The sequence below is a fragment of the Alligator mississippiensis genome, chromosome 1 (genome assembly GCF_030867095.1).
Source record: "Alligator mississippiensis isolate rAllMis1 chromosome 1, rAllMis1, whole genome shotgun sequence".
Classification (NCBI taxonomy): domain Eukaryota; kingdom Metazoa; phylum Chordata; order Crocodylia; family Alligatoridae; genus Alligator; species Alligator mississippiensis.
In genome coordinates this window covers 187,762,317-187,780,359 of record NC_081824.1, presented here as the reverse complement: position 1 = coordinate 187,780,359, position 18,043 = coordinate 187,762,317, and the positions used below count along the sequence as shown (strand labels likewise).

Here is an 18,043-nt window from a genome sequence, read left to right as displayed (position 1 = left end):
TAAAAACAACAACAAAAAAGAGGGGAGGGATGCTGCTGTGCTAGCATGGTGGTTATAGTTATAACAAGAAGCCTATGTTAGGACAAAGAGATTAATACTAACATTTTTGCATGAAGCATCTTGGTTGAAAAGTCATTGTGCACTTTTTTATATTCAGTACACATTTTGGACAACCTTTTCATTGAATGCTCCTGTTGCACTAATTAAATGATTATTCAGGAGCAATAGATGTAATTTAAATCTATAAAGGAATGGGTGTATTGATCGAGCCTTAGCTGGTTCATCAATACCAGTGGACCCTGGCAACCACCGTAGATCAACCCTTGCATTAAAAACATTCAAATTTATCAGTATTGCCTTTTCCCACTCTGCATTTCTTTCTCTTGATTTTTATTTTTAATAGAATAAAATAATCTTAGCCACCTATTTCCATTATACATCTTGACTTCTTTTCAAAATTGAGGGCTATGTTTACATTGCATCCCTGTTGCTGCTGGGGTGTCTGTTCTGGAGCCAGCCCTACCCACTCCCACCTGTTTGCCTGTGCCAAACCTGGAAATGTGGCAGTGAAATTGCTCTCGGGTTATCCCTTTCAGCCGGGCTGTCCAACAGTTAACGTGTAGCCTGTGGATCCTAGTAGCCACCTCCTTCACTGCTGCAAGGAGTGAAAGGGCCTGGGAATCTGGGAACTGCCAGTGCAGCCTGAGCAACAGGTGGCAACATGCAGCAAACAGGGTTCATGTGCTGTTTGTACAGCTTGTGCAGTGGAAAGCTATGTGTTGCTAGTACAGTCTACATGGCAGGGAGCAGCAGGGCATGTATGGTGGGTACAGCAATGGGGGATGGGGACATGTGTGCCACTGGTGCAGTTTGCATGCTGTGGGGACCACATGCCCCAGCAGGAGCAAGGTCTGTGTACCACCAACATAGCCTGAGTAGAATGGGGGAACCTGGTGGGGTTGCCTGTGCAGTTGTGCTGAAATTGGACAGCCCTGCTTCACAGCTGGTCCAAACACCCAGGAGACAGCCACCTCAAGAAAAGCCCTAGAGCAGCGCTCCTGGAATGACTTTGTTGCTGTGTTTCCATGTTTGGTGTGTACACACAGGAGCAGGTAGGTTAGTGTGCTCAAGAAAGGTCACCCCTGGCTATACCAGGGTTGTAGTGCAGACATATTCTTAAAGGTCATATTATCAACAGGTTTTTATCACTGTTATTCAGTTAAAGGTCACTTTATATTGGATGATAATCTGGCTCATGATACAATCACAGGAATATATCATGCATTTACATTCAGTAGCAGAAGATTGCTCTGGATGCACTTGCAGCCCTAGTCCTAAAGATTATGTTCCTCTATTGCATATTGCAAATGGCCCTTCAAGGAGACTTATCTTACTGCAGGTTTTTTAAAATGGAAGTTTGATTTACTGAGGTGGTTCCTATGGAACACTAATTTGGAATTTTAAATTAAGTTGGCAGAACTTTGGAAGTTTTTATAGTTTGTGAATTTCATTTTTTTGTCAAGTCGTACTCCAAAAATGGCAACCATCTAAAGTTAATGAAGCTATTCGTTTCTCCTTGTGCACTAAAACACTTCTTATTATAGAGAAAGCTGTGTTGTTGCTGTGAAGTATCTTGGTGCTGAATAAAAATGTTTCAGTACTGTCATCAACAGTATGTAGCATAACTTATTTAGGAAATATATGCATGAGATAAAGCTATGCATCAGATGCAAACTCTCAAGAACAAGGTTTAGGCCAGATTCTTAATTCATGCAAACCAGTGACTTCAGTGGAGCAATGTGAACATGAAACCTTCAAAGCTAAGGCTGCTGAGATTGATGTGCTTAGATATTTCATCATATGTTCTTCTCTATTCTAGGGCTTGCATTGGTAATAACAAAAAGTTATTAGCATCTAATGGCCAGTTGGGCTAGGTACAGATAGTCAAAAAGTCCAAGGCTGAATCGATTAAATCTTTGCAGGTTAGTTTAAATTGTGTAGATTGAGTCGATAAGCAAGTGAACAGCCATTTACTATTGATTTTTGAAATGCAGCCACATGCCTGCAGTGACCCAGGCCAGAAGCCAGGGGGTGCTAGAGCATACCTTCCTGCTGTGCTGGAGCAGACAGCTTGGGCCATGGCTTAGCCCACCCATTCTGTGAGGGGGGCCAGGGGTGTTGCTGGGGATGTGCAAAGCATCCTGGGATGCTGGGGGCTCTGAGTTTAACTTGAATCTGGAGGGGATCTGGGACAGAATTTCAATAAACCGATTTAACCTAAATCAGTTAGGTTTGATACTACGTCCATCCAGATTCATCTTAAACTAGTTTTGGCCATTTTGAAAGTGGTTTATATGCACTGAACTCTGTTTTGTCACAGATTTGAACCAGTTTCTGATCATTTATACTGGTTTATGTGTAATTTCTGTCCCTAGCCTTGGTGAGTCTTATGGCTAAGCTACAGATAGCCATATCAAAATTAGTCACCATTCTGGTGATCATCCTTGGCATCACCACTCTTAGAGAGACAACCTTTCCAGAACACAGCTGAAGCCAGACAGTTGTAGGAAGAGTTTTTTTCTGATTGTTGGTTGGGCAAATAGTAGACTTAATTCTCCACTACTATCCGTCTACTCACTACCCAATAAGCACTATCCGTGCTCACTCTGTGTCTGCAGGGTGCTTATTTAGTTTCCATTTCTGTTGTATCTGATTGCCTCATAATCTCTGAGGTATTTATCCTCACAACACCCTATCACCCCCATTTTACAGAGGAAGAATGGAGGCACTGACTACATAAGGTCCAGATCCCCAAGAGATTTACATGCCTGCCTAGCTTCTATCTTGGTACCCAGTGGCTCTTGAGATCAGTGGGAGTTGGTTTCATGCTGTGGACCTAGCTCCACCAAAATCACTGGTAATATGCTGATTTACATCAGTTAAGAATATGGTCTAAAATTTTTATTTTTGAGCGATTATATCTGATGCATAGCTACATATTGTGTATATATTTCTTAAAGGTGTAATCTGTTCTATGTTTGAGGATCTGGATATAGCTGAGATCCTTATGGATTCATGTGTGATTCTTAACACAATTTTAACACAATGTTTCTGATTGGTTTCCTAAATGACTACAACAATAACTATGAAGATAAAGTTCATGCTACATAAAGAATTATCTAGAGGGTGCACTCCTAAAAATAACACACAGAGTATATTAGGTAGTTGTAAGGATTAGTATTTGTAATGGAGCTTATACACTATGATAGTCTCTTTAGTCAAGTATTTATCCTGGCTCCAAATTATAGTGAAATCCATTATAAACTTTCATATTGAATTTCATGCTCCTCATATTCAGAGTGCTTTGACATTAGTTTGTTTTAGCAGTCACTCAGCTTGTGGCACAAGGCTCTTCCAATCTACATCAATTCTGTTCTGTGACATACAGCCTTACTTCTTGGCCAGTCTTAAACTTCAGAAGCTGCTAACTGGGATTGATCCCACTAAATTATGTGAAGAATAAGGGTTATGATAAAATCACAAAGGTTAAATTAAAAACACATATTCAGCATAAGGATTTGTTTTAGTATCTCCAGAGACAACTATTCAGTTTATTAGCCCACTGAGACCATCTAGTTTTCCATTTTCTTTGTTAAATCATCTCTTTGCCATGTGCCTTGTTACAGTATCTGTTGGACCCCTTATAGATACTCTTATGCTCCAGGACAAGGGATCAAGAAAATATCACTGCTTTTGTTCTCTACTTGCTCCTTAACAAAAAAAGAAGAATTTTATTGTAAGGGAATCTGTATTACTTTCAATTTACCAATTATTCAGCATCCAGAACTTTTTTGGGTTCATTTCCTGGAAACTTGTCTTTTTACAATTTCATGGGAGTGCATGGATCTATCAGAAGTACAGAATGTGAAATATATTTCATATTTTTATACTTTGATTTAGGACATGAGAGGGACAGGTGTTATACAGTGTAGAAAATACAAAAGACTAATGAAATGGGATGCTGTCACCTTTGAGGACAGCTGAGCAGCTTCTACTGCCTTAGAACGAGTTGGCAATTGATGGGTGATCAGATTAGTCTAGCAGTATCACTTCTATATTATATTGGCAGAGAGATGGTCTTAATGACCATTCCCTATCTCTTACTTTCCTGATTAAGTACTGCAAATCTTTTTCAGTGCAAATCATTCCAGTTTTCTTCTTTGTATATTGTAATAAAACACTGCCTGAAATGAATGATAATGTATGACCCTGAATGCTGATTCCTGATGCATAATTATGAAGATATTTCATAAGTGCTTTCCCTAAGTACTGTACTAAAAATATGTACAACCTTACATAGAAATGCTCTTCACCCAGAAGAGGCCAGAGTTAAAATATTGGATGCTAATGGCAATGTCATTTAAGGCCAGTCTGAAGTCCACATTGCAGGAAATATCACTTTTCTCACTCTATTCTGAACGTGGCATCATTGAAGTTGGGAATGGCACAACAACAGGAGATGGGGTGTATGGTTAATTAGATGCTCTCAGGAAGGAGGCATGAGATCTTATTATATGTACACTGGTACTAATAGGAGGAGGCAAGAGAGTCAGAAGCGCGTGTTTTGGGGCTAAAACGTAGGGTTTCAAATTTTTAGATGGAAAGGCCTTTAAAAGGGTCTCAGTAATTATAAAGAGGGAAGAAGATGAGTTTGCTAACATTAGGATGGAGATCTTGAAGAACAGAAACCTATCCTAATTATATTTTGCTCAAGTTTTGTAATAATATATTTGGAGTTTACAAACTAAGCAGCATGAAGGGAATTGACCAGAAACTCAGCTGCTACATCTTCTTTTGGTTGAACAAGAACTCCATAAATAAATCCTACAGCATTTTTTTTATTGCTCAACCTGAGCCTGCTGTTAAGTTGGCCCTGCCACAACACAGAGAAATTATCATACAATGCAATAACAATGTAGATGTAATTTAAAGTGTGTGGGTGTTTCTTAAAGTGTGTACTTATGTAAACCCGATTCTTAGATATCCTGGGTGTGTGTACATGAGACATTTACTGTGGAGTTGCCTAATTAGCCCCAAAATAAAACATCACCATTTACACATGCGGTGCTATTAGGACTGATTAATTAATTAACTCTTCCGTAGGACAGTACTGCCCAACACAAGTACTATCATCCAGAGGAGTTATTTATACTTCCACAATGGATGTGTAGACAGTGATGGGGCTGGCTGGAGCAGGAAGGTGCATGAAGGTGTGCGGGCTGCTGGCCAGTTAGATCCGCACTGTAGCACCTGCATGCCCTGACCAGCCCCTCTGCAACACATTGAGCTGGGTTGGAGCGGACTGGACTGGCAGACTGCCTCCCGGGGCCCCTGTCAGCTGGGGCTGCTCTGCCCTGGCTTAGTGTTTTACAATCCCATGTGCATGTGCAAATGGTACGCTTAGGAGCAATAAACTCTTGTGTGAACTGCAGTGAAGTTTATTCAATAGCAGGTGTAAACACACCCACTAAGGACTTTTTACACTTCCATTGGTACACTTATTTTTTCTACTAGGCTTTGCACTGGCAGGAGCTGGTATAAACCTGGGAATATCTATCTAGAACCTGGGAATATCTATCTAGAAGTATATGAACAAAAATAGGAATTAGAAGATGGAAAAGACTAAGTTTTATTTCCAGCTCCCTTTCAGAATGGGAGTATTCGCAGTAGTATACTTGCTGCTGAACATTTGAAAATGGTTGAGGCAGTTTCAGATCTTGGATGTACCAAGCACATTGCAATGTACCTGAAAGAATCCCCTTTTGCACTTGTTCGCACATGCCTAGTAGCAAATTCTTTTAGATACTTAGCAAGGCAAGATTCTTAATGATCAGGTTGTTTTTGTAACCTCATGTGACATTGTACTACCATGAAATATATACACATGCATTTTTATGGTTCCTTTCATTAGCATGCTCTGTGCAAACATTTCAGCATGTATATGATTGGTAGCAATAACCCCTGCCATAAAAGCAAAAGTAGGTAGCTGGGGAAAAGTCTGACTGAATTCATTATTTAGCAGCTCTCTAATGTTGGCGGTATTACATTTTATAGAACTCATGCAAAATACAAAAATGAGAATGTTGAAACTCTTGTCTGTTGGGGAAAATGGACTTACTCCTACATCAAAGGCTGCTTTTTTGTTCTAGAGTTCTTCCAGGGAGATAATGTCAGCAGAGTAGAGCATTCTGGGATACCTGAATAGAGTAGGCATTTGGCAATAAGGAGAGAACTTTGTCATCCTGCCAAACAAAACATTGATTAAATAAATGAGAACTTTTTAATTTAAATACTCCTTTATTAGGTGTAGTTCAGCATTCAGCTGCTTTAAAGGTTGGCCTTATATAACAAAAGAAAAAAAACCTGTTCTTATGTTAAATAACTTCTTATTTAAAGATCAGGATCAAATGATCTTGTAGCCGCCTATAAGTTTATCAGGGGAGGACAGCAGGGAATTGGGGATGTGTTGTTTACCAGAGTACCCCAGGGAGTAACTAGGAATAATGGGTGCATACTAGTGCAGAGTAGATTTAGGTTAGACATTAGGAAGACATTTTTTACAGTAGGGGTGGCTAGAGTCTGGAATGGGCTTCCAAGAGAGGTGGTGCTATCACTTAACTTGGAGGTCTTCAAGAGGAGGCTTGACAATCACCTGGCTGGGGTCGTCTGACCTCAGTCCTCTTTCCTGCCAGGGGCAGGGGGTCGGACACGATGATCCATTGGGTCCCTTCCGACTCTATAATGTATTAATCTATGATGTAAAAAATAGCCATTTCAATAACTAGTTAAAATATCTTATGCGTGTTAACTTCAACATGCAGCATGGGGACTCCCAGCCAGGAGTCTGCTGATGGGCTGCAATGTACTACAGATTGAAAAAAATACTTAGGACTGTTATGACCCAAAATAGAACAGGACAGGATGGCATTTTACTGCCTTTTCTCTCTGGCTCATGGTGCCATGGCCCATCCTCTTTCCCTTCTCATTACTGAACAGAGCACAGAAGAAATGTGTCTTCCAGAGCCTGCAGAGGCGTATACAGTTTCTCAGAGAAATAGGAACTGCTCCAGTCATTTCAGTGGGTTGACTGAGCCCACTAGTGATGATACTTTAACTAAGGATAGCTTAAGACTTACACCTAAAGGGGTCAATAATGTTAATGATTATATTTCATTTTTCATTCTTTCAATAGAAACATCCTGTAAGCATACTTATTCCACCACCCCAAACTGTGGTGAGTAGGGAGTTTAATATTTGCTGCCTCAGAGGGACCAAGCATAGGGATCAAGATACTGATTCTATTATTTTTTACTTAAATCAGTAAAAAGTAAATTTTTTAAAAATTTAAATGAAATTCCTACAAGCATGGATGCATTCAGGTTCCTGGAGAGGGGTGTGGTCACATCCCTGTTATTTGTGTGACATGTTGTAACAGGACCAGGGTTCCAGGGGCAGCCATAACACCCCCGTGGTGGCCACTCAGGTCCTGCTCTGCTTTGGCTCTTGAGTCCTTCTCTTCAATCCTACCTGCCATGCCTTGATGTTCTTAAATGTGATACTCTTAAAGGGAGGCTGCCCAAGGATCTGAGAGCGAGCCCTAATCTGGTTTCTTGTCAGCAGATCCCTGTCACTAAATTGGCCCTTCTGGCCTGTACGTGTGCCAAGGCACCTGGTAACTTATGGGTTCATTTCATGAGCTCCAACCTCTCCTGTAGCCATACCCATGCCTTGCAGATGTCACCAATCAATCCATTCATTGGGCCTTTGGCCTCAGTCTCATCTCCTGTCTTGTCAGGTTCCTGCTCCTCATGGAACGGGAGCCTCTGACCCTAGTGCCTGTTCTTCTTGGGCTGGGGGCCTCTGGCCCTAGTCTGGGCTGCTTGCAGGCACTGGGTGCTTGGCCTTGTCTCTGTCTGTCTCTTTCATGGTCTCACTGGGCCCCTGGCCCTGACTCTTGCCCTCTTGGGCTATACTGCAGCTTGTGCCCTGCACCACCAGGTTCAAGCCTTACATGCCTCCCTGGCACTCTGGGACATCCTACTTTCCCTATCCAGTCCGCCGGATTAACTATAACATTAACAATAAGCCTTTTGGCCATACCACAAATTTTCACTGGGTATGTACCCCAACCATCAGCTCCTCTGTTGACTTGCGGTACTTTCCCCTACCCTGAGCCCTAAACCTCTTCCCACCTAGTAGAACTCTACCTTCATTTCCAGGGTAGCAGCAGTGTCTCTCAGATGCTCCTCCATATCCCTCCTGCTCCGGAGCTCTTTCCTAGGCCATCTCCAGGGTCAGACCACCTGCCCCAGTTCAAGCCCTGGGCTTATTTGATTCTCCAAGCCCTGTCCCTTCAGTCAGGTAACTTCCTAAGCCAGTAAGGGTTTCTCTTCAAGGCCTGATGGCTGGTCTACTGGCAGCTTGTAACTGCTGTTCTAGCAGCATCCTTGTTGTCCAGGCTAGGTTTGGTCTTGTTGTCCTATTGCAGAGCAGCTAGCACTGCAATAAGCACTCCAAGCCTTTGGCTTCTAGCTACCTGTTCTCTTGCATCTGGCTTGTTCTCTGTAGTGTCCCTTAGACTGGATGCAGGTGTTCACCTTTTTCTTACTGTACAGCTCCCTGCTAAGGTAGCAGTTTCTTTGCTGCTTACCCTGTTGTAGCTAGCCTGCCTCCCTCCACTGCCTGAGGTTTATCTGAAACAGTTTCTCCCCTTAAAGTAACAGGAACCCTAGGCTCCCTGTTACACACATACATAGTGAGCTCTCTGACCACAGCAGCATGTCAGTGCAGCTCCTGCTGGAGCTCTGTGTTGAGGTTTGAGCTTGCCAGCTAATCAACCTAGGCTATGAGCAGAGCATACACTTTTACACAGCTCAGAAGCCCAGGGGGTGAGCACCATCCTGTTCACTCTCTCTTCCTGCTGCCTTCCACCACCCTCCGCTGAATTCAGCAGCAAGGGACAAGAGGGGGCAAGAGGCAGGAACGCTCACCTGCAGCTTCTGGAGCTGTATGAAAGCGGGGGCTGTGGCCAGAGCTGGTGCTGATCAGCTACTGAGCTCAAAAAGCTCATGTGCAGCACACTGACAAAAGGAGGGTGGAGGGTACAGCTGCACTGCCGTACCCTCCTTGGATCTGCCCTGACTACAAAAGATTCCAGTCTATTGAACCAGGCATAGCAATAAATAGGGTGACCATACTTCCCAGTTTGACCAGGACAGTCCTGGATTTCATAGGCCCATCCCAATCAGTTTTTAAAGGTTAAAATGAGCATCTTGGAATCACAGGGGCATAGGGCACAGTCCGTTGGGGAGGCAGAAAGTCAAGGTGCACCAAGCAGCTCCACTTCCTCGCCGGACTGTGTCCATTCCTTTGTCCACTGGCCTCTCCCACTGCCTGCAGCAATGCTGCTGACTTTGGGGGGTGGTGCCAGGGCCCAAATGTCCTGGATTTTTATGGTCACCCTAGCAATAAAGAATTCTTTTATGCTTGCAAATATGCAGTTCTTCCTGAAAACTAGCTTCCTAAAAATTGTTTACTTTTTTGGAAATACCTTAAGAATGAGCAGGATACATCTAAATGGAATGATCGTGTTCCTTTTTCCATAATGTATTCTACATAGGGCTCTGCATAAAACCAGAGGTTCATCTGAGAACAAGTGTGGCAGGTTCTAGGGTACTTGTAAAGAACTCTCAGTAATAAATGTCTGCTTCCATCCTAAACTCAAGTTTGCTAAAATCTCTCTTGTCTTATCATTCACCTTTTAACTTGTCTGCTTCTTGGGTTTGAAATTTATTTTCTTTTGAGAAAAGCCTGACATATTTATGGATGATATAGAAACTGTATTTCTCACAGCTTAAATTACACCACCAGAAAGTTATGCCTGGTTCCTAATTGAACCATTCCTCTTTAAAATATTTGACACCCTTCAGAATTTATTGTCAATGGTTTATTGTTCTGTGTAATTAAATATAGATGGAATATATTTGTATATTACACTGCATCTTGTTTCTAATTAACTTTGTGTCCCATTCATAAGATATTTTTCATCTTGTTTTCTAGCTGTGAAAAGTCAGTTCTGCTGCATCTTCAGAACTGTGTTCTCTACTTTTAACTAAATAGGCTCAATCAGATGCAACCAGTCAGATTCTGTAGATAATTTGTATGCTGTTAAAATAATTAAGTGAGATTTCTTGTTACTCTTCCAGGGATTACAAGATTTTTAATCTTCTTGCTGTGTCATTTTTTGGAGCTCTTATAATATATCACAAACTAACAGATAGGGTTTGTCTAGGTTCAGAAAGTCACTCTGTAAATCTGAGATTTATTAGCTTAATTTATTAAAGTTAGATCAAGGTATCAACCAAATTCTGTTTCATAGAATCTCTGTGCAGGTAACTTTTCCAGATTCTTGAAGACTGACAGTTATCGACATTCATTGCCCTTACTTGGCCAAAAATGCACCCTGTGCTTTTTCTGATTCTGAGCCTGCAGGCAGCAGGTATTTATGCTTTGCAGTCTTTCCATACCTGAAAAGCTAGAAGGCTTAAAAGACTGATGGTTTAGTTCTTTTTGAGACTCAAACTACCATTGCATGATTTTTTTTTATATACAAGGTCATTCCAGGACACTTTACTTACAAAGCTCATATAGAAGTACAAATAGCAAGGTAACAACTACCTATTTATTGACAGTTGGAAACAATTTGGAGTGAATCTTATTTCAGGCAATTTACATATGGAAACTTAAAATTGGATTTTGTGTCTCCACCTCCATGCATTCTTATTAGGAATGTATTATACTTATTAGGCTTCTATCCATCAATTCATTTAAGTGCATTGCTAATAATAAACATGTAAGCATTTCCAGCATGTTTTACTGGGGCCCTTTCTGTCTTTCTCTTCTTCCTATTTTCCTCCGTTTCTATTAATCTGTTTCCCCTTTTCTGAGATTATCTTTACTCTACTCTTTGCCAAAACAAAAGTTCTGAGTAGCTCCTGACACTGTGGAGGGGAATCTGCTTTTATATGTAGGGACTGGACTTGATCTCCTGTAGAAGATCCTAGTAAAAAATCTGGTCCAGTCCTGCTGTCTGAATAGTTACCACTTTGTTTTGATGGGATCAAACTACTGAATTCCACACATGCTGCTAAACTACTTGAGTCAGTATAGTGAATAATCACTGTTCTAGCTCTGGGTCACTTAGAAGAACCCTCTAGGCCCAGTTCCCGCATGTATCATTCTTCTTTGTAAGTCATGAAGCCTAGGTCCTGGAATCTGTGCCCCGGCTCTCCTCAGACCTTAGTTTCATAGTAGTTAGGGTCAGGAGGGACCTGAACAGATCATCTAGCCTGACTCCCTGCCACAGGCAGGAATGAATGCTGGGTTCACAAGACCCCAGACAGGTGATCATCTAACCTCTTTTTGAATTTAGCCAAGGTAGGGATGAGGACCACTTCCCTAGGAAGTTGGTTCCAGATTTTGGCCACCCTAACTGTAAAATATTGCCTTCTGATCTCTAACCTGAACCTATTCTCCATCAGCTTATTACCATAGTTCCTTGTCAACCCAGGTGGTGCTGGGGAGACTAGGGCTTTTCCTATTTGCTGATGATCTTCCCTGATAAGTTTGTAGGCAGCCACCAGGTCTCCCCTCAGCCTCCACTTGCCAAGGCTGAACAGGTTCAGGTCCCTCAGTCTCTCCTCATAGAACCTGTCCTGCTGCCCTCTCACCAAATGGGTGGCTGTCCTCTGAACTCTCTCCAGGCTGGCCACATCCTTTTTAAAGTGGGGCACCCAGTACTGGACACAGTACTTCAATTGTGGCCTGACCAGTGTCACATAGAGGGGGAGTATCATCTCTCTGGACCGGTTTGAGATGCATCTTTGGATGCATGACAAGGTATGGCTGGTCTTGCTGGCTGTGGTCTGGCATTGGCAGCTCATGTTCATCTTGGTGTCAATAATGACTCCAAGATCCCTTTCAGCCTCTGTGCTTTCAAGAGGGGAACTCCCCAGCCTGTATGTATGCTGTGGATTCCTTCTCCCAAGGTGCAGCACCCTGCATTTGTCTATGTTGAACCCCATCCTATTCTCATCTGCCCACTTTTGTAGTCTAAATCTAGTTGCAGCCTCTCTCTCCCTTCAAGTGTGCCCACCTCGCCCCACATCTTAGTGTCATCAGCAAACTTGGACAATGTGCTTTCAACCCCTTTGTCTAAGTTGCTGATGATGTTAAACAGTGCAGGCCCGAGGACCAAGACCTGGGGTACCTCACTGCTCACATCTCACCAGGTTGAGTATGACCCATCCAACACTACTTTCTGGGTGCGCCCCATCAGCCAGTTTTTTACCCATCCAACTGTGTAGGCATCAATGCCACAGTCACTGAATTTATTGATGAGGATGGGGTGAGACACAGTGTCAAAGGCCTTCTTAAAGTCTAGAAAGACTAAGTCCACGGTGAAACCATCATCCAAGGATTTAGTTACCTGGTCATAAAAGGCAATCAGGTTGGTCAGGCAGGACCTGCCTTTGATGAACCCATGCTGATTGCTCTGAGCATGATCTCCCCTGCTGGCCCCACACAGATGTGCTCCTTGATGATTTTCTCTAAGATCTTCCTGAGGACCAAGGTGAGGCTTATGGGCCTATAGTTACTTGGGTCCTCCTTCCTCCCTTTCTTAAAAATGGGGACCACATTAGCTAGTTTCCAATCAACCGGCACCTGGCCAGATGACCATGAATGCTCATATAGCCGGGCCGAGGGCTCCGCGATGACCCCTGCCAGCTCCCTCAACACCCTTGGGTGAATGGCATCTGGACCTGCAGATTTAAAAATGTCCAGCCCTTCCCGAAGATCCCTAACTATCTCTGCGCTGACCCAAGGCCTGACAGAGCTATCCCCAAGATTGTCCCTACCTCTGGTGGGTGGGATATCTCGGTCCCTGTTCAAGAAAACAGAGGCAAAGAAACTGTTAAAAATATCGGCTTTCTCATCTGGCATAGCCACAAGGTTGCCATTTGAGTCTTGCATGGGCACTACATTGCCTGGTGCCCTCTTCTTGCTCCCAATGTACTTGAAAAAGAACTTTTTGTTGTCCTTAATTCTGGACGCTAGCCTGAGTTCTCTTTGTACCTTGGCCTTCCTAATAGCCCTCCTACACTCATGGGCTGAGGAGGAGCACTCCTCTTTGGTGATAGCTCCTTCCTTCCACTTGTTGTACACCACCCTTTAAGTCCTTAGGCATTCCTGAATGCCCTTGCTGAGCCATGGGGGTTTCTGAGCACTCTTACCCCCCTTCTCTCAGGGACTGTTACCCTTTGGGCCTGGAGGGTTGCCCCCTTAAGGTACGACCATCCCTCATGGACTCCCATCTCCTCTACCTTCTGGGCCCTCAGTGCCTCCCCCACTTGGACATTGCTTGGACATTTTCTGTTCAGAGACCACCTGTTTGGTGAGGTCTGGTGTTTCTAGTTCAGTCCTTCTCTAGTTTTTTAGATTTAAGTCACCCCTCAGAAAATGCCCAGAATAAGATATGCACCTTGTTTTTGAAAGGCAGAATTAAAAAAAAAAGATAATTCTTTGTAGTAAGTAAACCAGGCCTGTGGTGCATGTTCACTTAAAGGCACCATGGCATCTGATCTCCAATCCCAACTATCACACCTCCTACCATGCTCCACTTGCATGGCAGGTGATGTGATTTTTTGAATCAAGGATTGGAACCCAGTTATGAGTTTTATACTTGCTTATACACTGGCAAGACTTTGGCTGACTCTGGGGCCAACAATCAGCTGATTGTCAGCCTCTGGCCTATGAACCTGGGGCCTTGGCCTGACCAATATGACCACTCATCCCAGCCTCCCATCCTACAGATGGTCACTCAGGCTGGTTAAGGCTGTCCTGAAGCCTTCAGCAGTGTCTAGGGTTCTGCCCACTCACTGGCACTATAGTGGCCAGCCAGGGTCAGCTGACCTTCTAGTTCCCCCATATAAACCTTCAATTTGGAACAGGAAGTGCCTGTGCAACAGGTCTCAACCTGATTTGTGCCCATCTGGCATTAAAAACTCTGGTGCAACGGATGATGTCTCAGAACCAATCCCTCCCATCCCAGGTGGCATGGCACCGTGAGAATAGCTAGCACTGGTGTAAGGAAGAACACTAGCTTCACAGTGAAGTCACTTGCTCCAGGCTTATTCCACCAAGCCCCATGCATCTCTCCTGCTACCTGAAAGGTATGATGGGGACTGGCTCTGCTTCAGAGGGTTGCTTATCCAATGCTACCTTTCATTCCTAGCTCAACCTGTAACCTGCTTTAGGGATCAAGTGAAGGTGAACCTCAGCATCAGACTCCTAATGGGGTATGTCCTGAATTGGGCTGCACCATTCAGGGTGATTGATGGCTTTGTCTTTCAGGCTGGGGAGCTGTTTCTCTGAGAATTCTCCACTTTGTTTGATAATCCCACTGGGCCTGTATGACAGAGGCCATGTTAAGGAACTTTCACCAGGGAAAAGGTACTGCCACAACCTATGTTTGTGTTTTTCACTACTGTGCAGAAAACACCCACCGGAATGAAGCAGCTCAGCTTTACCAGTTCTGGTGGGGCTGCGGGAAGAGGTAAAAGATGAACTAGCACAGGTGGATCTGTCCCCAGGGTTTGATGCTTTTATGGACCTGGTAGTCTGCACTGACCAATGACTCTAAGAGCAAAGGGAGAAAAAGAGGTACTCCCATCCCCTTCTGGCCCCTGTGTCCTACTATGGTCATGTCTGAGCCCATGCAGACTGGTGCCACCTTATGCCAGATGAACAAGAGTGATGTGGCTCTCAGGATCTGTTTCTGTTGTAGGGCCTGGGAACACAATCATTAAATGTTTAAGAAGGGTGATCAGGGAATTAAGCCACCCCCAGCCCAGTAAGGGGAGCTGTTTTGGGGTCATCACAAACTCCCTTTGCCTACTCAGCCATGGAACTTCATGGCAAACCTAACCTTCAGAACCCTCAGTTACTGCTATACACTCATCTCCAGGTCCTGGGCCAGATCTTCCCACTGCCAGTTCTGATCACCTTACTCTGGGGCAGCAGGCAATTTCATCAATGAGGATGTGGCCCGGGCCCTAGGAATTCTGTTAACATTGTGGTCCAAGCCATAGACCATTGAAACTATAAATGGCTTACCTCTGGTGTTCAGCCCTCTGGAGTGAGAGACCACCACTCTGAAGATGAACATCCTCTGACACCATGAGACACTACAGGTCAATCAATTCACTACATTATTTCTCGGTTCTGGGTTTTCTTTGGCTTACCTGCCATGATCCCTTGGTTAGGTGGAAAACTTGGGAAGTTCATTTTGTTTCCAGCTACTGGTAGCAGCACTTCTGTAAACCCAGGATCACTGCCCACCTGTGTATTCAAGCAGGGATCCTGACCACTATTGCTTCCCAAGAGATTCAGCACCCAAGGCTGGACCCAGCCTACCTTGAAAATACCAGAAGTATGCTGACATATTCATGAAGAAGAATATGGAGGTCCTCCCCTCACACGAGTATTATGACTACCCTATTGACCTACAGGGGGGAGCAAAGATCCTGGTAGGAGGCATCCATGCTATATAAGAGCCTGAACTTGCCCTCCATGAATATCGGTCGGAAAACCTGGCCCAGGGATTCATAAGAAAGTCCACCTTGCCTGCTGAAGCCCCCATCCTATTTTTCAGGAAGAAGGATGGAAATCTCTGCCTCTGTAGGCTATAGGGCCCTTAACCAGGTCACATCTGCAATCAGTACCCTTTACCTCTCATCCCAGAGCTTCTCAATTAACTGAAAACTATCTGCATATTAACTAACTTTGATGTATGGGGACCATATAATGTGGTGTGAAACAAAGTTGGTGATGAATGGAAAACCACCTTCCAGACTTGGTATGGGCACTTTGAATGTTTAGTTATGGCCTTTGGAATCACCAATGCCCCAGATGCATTTTTTCACTGATGTACTGTGGGACCTCTTGGACCAATTCATTATCACCTACCCAGATAACATTTTAATCTCTCAGAAGATCAACACTCACTGCATATGAGCTTGGGCTCCATTGCCTCTGTTCTCACCTCGGTATTTGGCAGCCAAGCTAGCAAAAGCTACCACATTGGAACCCCAGCAGCACCATGGTTTATTTTTGTGGAGGCAGCCAAGTGCTCTTGTAAGAGCTACAGCTCTGGAGCCCTAGCAACACCATTGGAAGAAGAGCAGTACTGTGACTTGTTCCCATGGTGGCAGCCAAGTGCCTGCAATACTGGGCTTCTTTCCGCAGTGTTAGAGAATGCCTTCCTGCTCTGCTGGAGCAGACAGCTTGGGTCATATCTAGTCTGCTCACCGTGCAAGGGGAGGGGAGCTGCTGGGGAGGTGCAAAGAATCCTAGGATGCCAGGGGACTGTGGGTGCTTGAAGCTGGAGGGGATCTTGGACAGAAGTTCAATAAATTGATGTAACCTCAGTGCTGCTGGGGCTCTAGGCACTGTGACTCTTGCTGACTTAGCTGCCAAGTGTCTGGGTAAGAGCAGCAACATTAGAGCCCCAGCAGCACCACAGTAAGTAGCTGAGCATTGCGGGTAGTTGGCTACTGCCCCAGGAACAAGCCCTGGTGTTGCTGGGGCTCCAGAGCCATGGGTCTCATCAAGGCTGGGGGGCCAGATGATCCAGCTCTGTGGGCCAGATTAGATTCACAGACCATGTTTGACCCCCCTGGGCTAGACTAACTGTCCTTTGCCTAAGCCATGACTCCCCCCTAGCAGGCCACTCTGGAACAGAGAAGATCTACCATCTCAAATGGTCATACTGAGAGGACCAATCAAGCCTTAGATCAGTACCTTTGCTGTTACCTTAAGTTTCAACAGGTTAATTGGGTCTTACTCCTAACTCTTTCAGAATTCTTATACAACAACTCTGAGCATGCCTCATTTGGGCTAAGCCCTTCATTTTCAAATTATAGGTTCCATCCCTGGTTGCATTCTGCCTTACCCACAGACTCTGACACCCCCACAGAAACAGAATGGATATGTACTATTCAGAAAGTACAGAGGGAATTAAAACAACACCTGGAAAAGAAACGAGAGACCTATAAAAAGCAAGGGCCTGCCTACTCTGTGGAACAGAAAGTGGAGCTGTCAACTGAACATCTTTAGATGGACGAGCCCTCACAAGAACTAGATCACTGGCTCCTCCACCCCTTCCTGCATAACCTGACAAATAAACCTGGTAGGCTTTGAATTACAACTTTCCTAGATACTGAAGATTCAAGTAGTATTCCATGTGTCTCTAATCAAGCCATCCATAGAGAGTTTTTTCCTATACCATACCCAATCATCCCCATCCCTGGTAACCATGCTTGGGCAGGAGGCGTATATAGTCTAGGAGATCTTAGATTCAAAGTGGAGATGGGGGAAATTATACTACATGATAGACTGGGAGGGATATGGGCCTGAAGATTGCATGAGGGAGCCAGCAGAAAACATCCATGCCCCTGACTGAAAAACATTCCCAAAGAGCACCGATTTCCAGGACCCACCTTTAGGGTTGGGAGTGATGTCAGGATATGGCCTTGAACCTGAGGTTTCAGCCTGACCATCATGGTTGCTCATCCTGGCCTGTCACCCTACAGCTGGTCACTCAGCTTAATCAAGGCTGTCCTGAAGTCTCCAGCAGGGCTTAGCCTTCTGTCCATTCAGTGGCACTGGTGTGACTGATTGGGGTTAGCTGACCCTCCAATTCCCCCCATATAAACCCATGCCCTAGGAGAGGAAGTATCTGGGCAACAGTAATCCCAGACTGCCTCACTTTTCCCTCTGGCTTGTGCTCTGACTCCATTCTCTGTTTGATCTCTGGGCTTCTCAACCTAGTTTGCTCTTTGCCTCCATCCTCTGCCTAATCCCCCAGGTTCCTGAGTTGGCTTGCTCCTAGACACTGCTTTGTGCTCGACCTCCTGCCTTCTCC

General features: G+C 44.3%; 1 protein-coding gene across 2 annotated transcripts in view; it reads left to right on the top strand.

The window, feature by feature from the left end:
- KCNK2 (potassium two pore domain channel subfamily K member 2) overlaps positions 1-18,043 on the top strand; it is a 230,111-nt gene that overhangs the window by 87,500 nt on the left and 124,568 nt on the right. The gene's annotated exons all lie outside the window — the stretch shown is intronic.